The following is a 4269-nucleotide window of genomic DNA, read 5'->3' as shown; positions in this document are numbered from 1 at the left end:
CCTCTCAAGACCAGCTTCAGTCAAAGCTGTGTAAACTACAGCACTGATTAACATTCCACTATACAGTGTAATGGCATTGGCTCATATGCTGTAGCTTACAGTGATGCCACTTGCTGGGAGACTGCTTCTCAATTTCTGAAAGTTACAATAACTAATCTGCAGATGCATTTTTGAGTCCTGGGATCCAATGCTTTTGGTATAAGTTATATATGCTCATACGTTGGGTTTCACTGAAGCTCTCTTTGTGACAGCGTGTTTCACATCGGTATTCTGTTAAAGTCGAGGTATTCAAGATACAGACAGCAAACATGACACAGGACTTATAAGAATTGACCACAATTTGCATCACTTGTTTACTCAACATGCAATCGGCAGCGGGCACAGGGGACAGCTGCGAGGAGGCAGCGGAGGCACTAGACAGCTTCGGGGAGGCAGCGTAGGCAGCGGAGGCACTAGACAGCTGCGAGGAGGCAGCAGAGGCAGCGGAGGCACTAGACGGCTGCGAGGAGGCAGCGGAGGCACTAGACGGCTGCGAGGAGGCAGCGGAGGCACTAGACGGCTGCGAGGAGGCAGCGGCGGGAGCCGGGACCGGGGCTGGCAGCGGCGGGAGCCGAGACTGGCAGCGGCGGGAGCCGAGACTGGCAGCGGCGGGAGCCGAGACCGGCAGCGGCGGGAGCCGAGACCGGCAGCGGCACAGAGGCGGGAGCCGAGACCGGGGCTGGCAGCGGCACAGAGGCGGGAGCCGGGTCTGGGGCTATGTGGTGCCATGTTCGGCCAACTTAGCTTATCCTGTGGTCGCTGGGGGAAACTTTGGCAGCAGCACAGGGACGCCAGTGGGAACCGGCCTGGATGGTGGCATGGAGGCGGCAGCAGCAACCGACTGGGGCGCAGAGGCGGCGACCGGAACCGGCGTAGGCTGCGGCACGGAGGCGGCAGCGGAAAACCGTCGCGGCCCGGAGGTTCGGACCCCCGACTCAGGCCCTGGGGAGGAAGGGACCCTCCCCCTGAGACTATGAGGACCACCATAACCCCGGGGCGACTCCTTCCAAGGGTCACACTCACGGCCCATGTAGCGGCCAAAGTTCTTCTTCTGGTGGCTAAGCGGACCACCGAAGGCCAGGCGTGATCCAACAAAAGGATTAGTAATCGGGTTGAGGGCTGGGTCCATGATGGTCGCTGGGTCCACTCTGGTCAGTCTGTTCTGTCACGGGAGCACAAAATTAGGACCCAAATGCAGACCACGGAGACAGTATCAGCGAAATAGAAACAGTATTTATTGAAGCCCAAGGGTGTGTGGGGAGCCTGGGGTGTGAGTCCCATGGCTCGACACCGGTGGCAGGCAAGATGTGCAGGTTATGGTGTGAGTCTGGAGGCTGGACACCGGAGGCAGGCAAGGCAGGCAGGTTACAGATGTGCAGGTCGCGGTGTGAGTTCCGTGGCTCGACACCAGAGGCAGGAACTTCGGGGCAGAGAGAATACAGGGTTGGTCCATGGACCAAGAACTGCAGCGAACTTACGGCGTGGCAGTTGTGGTGACTACCGGGGCAGAAGACGAAACAGACTGACAACCCAGGTCTGCAGGACCAGGGTTGATATGGAGCCAGTGATGAGCCAGATTGGCCACAGCTGTGCACCGCTCGGGGGTGTGTCCATGGGCGGCGTCTGGGGGCAGGACCAAGAACACACAACTAGCACATAGCAAAACACAACAAACAGGGGGATGACAGACACGGGCGGTAAGGAAACTTGGGAGAACAGAGGTAAACCCACAATGGGTCAGACAGGGATCCTGACAGTTTGAGCTTTAGAAAACAGTGCCTACAGCAGCAAATCAGCAGAGAAAAGAAGTGTCTCATTGACATCCTGCATGGATGAGTGGTGTATTATTACTGCAATGTATTTCACACTAAAGAAAACAATACATAACACAGCATGCTGAGAAATGTCTGCAGAAAAATCATCAGCGACTCAAAAAATAATGGCAGACAGGATAACGTCTGGATCGTGGCTATCTGGATCATTCAATGGACCATCATTGAATGTGCTGTAACTCTGTTACGTAATTCATTTTGGCCACATGACATCTATTGCTTCTGTCCATCCGGGGAGAGGGATCCTCCTCTGTTGCTCTCCCTCAGGTTTCTTCCCCTTTTTTCCCTGTGATAGGGTTTTTACTATCTTGATTGGGGGAGTTTTTCCTGATCCGATGTGAGGTCCCGGGACAGGGATGTCATGTGTACAGATTGTAAAGCCCTACGAAGCAAACTTGTATTTGTGATGTTGGGCTATATAAAAAAAACTGAATTGAATTGAATAACTAATTATAAAGACATTTCACTGAAAACCATAGATTGTAATGGTGGCATTATGGGAAAAGTCAGGGGATTAAAAAAATAATTAGGATTCTGAATTTTTTAACCAATTTCATGTTGAGAAAATTAAGAGAAAACTTTGACCTCTATGTGGTGCTAGAGGTCAAGTCATAGAATCACCAAAGTTATTAGAATCCATATTCTGGGCACCATGAATGTATCTACAAAATGTCGTGGCAAACTTTTAAATGTTTTGAAATTTACATAATTTTCAGTCCGAAACAAAACAAATTAATTACAAAGCATCCCCATGGAATCAGGCAGATGGGATTACTTCTCCATAAGGTTCCTCCTGATGCTTTTGACTGACGTATCAGTTCCTATGTTCTGGCACTTCATTGCTTATTCATTAAAACAGAATTCTATTGTTTACAGTACTAGGCCCTTGGATTTGTTATTTGAGCTATGTGTGCATAGATCCAGGCCCCGGCCAATTTAATGGTGAACTAACTACTGTAGATGTACACATAACAAGCCCAACAATTGTAAATTTCCTCAAATTCAAGAAAGCAATTTGAACTGACATGTCATTCATCCTGGGAAGTTGCTCACAATAATTCTTCTTCAATGTATGAGTTAAGCATAAGATCAGTTGGACATTTACTCAACTCACGCATTGTTTTTCATCAATGAAAGGAAACATGTTAAGAGAACTTTCTCATTTTGTAATGAATCTTAGGTTGGTACAAGGAAAAGGCTAGTTTGCAGACCTTAAAGTTGACTACAAATAAAAACAAAATATCTATATATCTAAATTAGATTTTGTCTCCATCACATTACATATTTCCTCTCTTTATTAGATTAGGAATTACTTTGAGTAGACCATTCGGTAGCGCTAATGAGTGTTCATGTTGGAATAATGCTTTATAAATGATGAATTCAGTATTTATTCATGGTTTACTAATGCTAAATAGTGTGTACTTATTATGAAGTGCCACCGACCATTCTTTTAACCTGCAGCATTTGTTGCCCAGTGGTGTCCTGCCTCTAGATCTATGGCTTGTTTGTGTGTTTGTTTGCTGCCTTTGCTTTTAGTATATATTGAATGCACTGATGTGTCTCTTGTATTTTTAGTGGCTGTTGCAAGCCAAGTTTCCTTAGAAGGAATAATAAAGAAAAGTGAAGTTATGTGATATGAAGTCGTTTGCTCACAGATAAGTAATGACTTTAGATACACGATTAAATCACATCTGAAGATGGATAGCTTTGGAGTGTATATCTGATGCTTAAATGAGCTATGATTGTGCACATGTGTTATTCCTGCCCACACTTTCACTAACCGAGATTTTCACTTTGTTCATTTGTACGGACCCAGGGTGGATGAGTGGGAGTCATCAAATGGTTCGACCTTTCCTATTAAATGATAAGAAGCCCATCTGCTGACAGGTCTGCATGCTAAGAGATCCGACATTGACAAATACAAGACACATTTCTCTCTCCTGCGTTGTTCTCCATCAAAGGAAGCCCAGGGGTGAAGGTTATATGGGAGAACGTCTAATGATGTGTGGACCAAATCAATCTATTCCCCCTCCTAAGTGGCTTTTCTCACCACAATAACTGAAGGGGGCTTTCATTTTCCATCTGTACTCCACATGTGTCGTCTTATTGTCTCAAGTAAGGTTTGAATCCAAATACATATCAGAAGAGAGTTTGCAGTATTATTGTGAACTGGCCGTGCTTTACATAAAACTGCATAAAGCCACACTGAAATTAAACACAACAGTTGTCTTCAGAGAAATGATTATGAGTCAGTGAGTGAAAAACCCAGAACATAGAGATAGTTGCATCATGTTTTACTGCTGTTACACAGGAGTTGAAGCTTTATCCTCACAACTGGGACCCGGCTATAAATCATTTTTTTCCCTCAACTTTCAAAATGATTTGCTTTCACTACAGA

This window comes from Taurulus bubalis, assembly GCF_910589615.1.
Source record: "Taurulus bubalis genome assembly, chromosome: 2".
NCBI classification, from domain to species: domain Eukaryota; kingdom Metazoa; phylum Chordata; class Actinopteri; order Perciformes; family Cottidae; genus Taurulus; species Taurulus bubalis.
Note: the sequence above shows the minus strand (reverse complement) of the source record.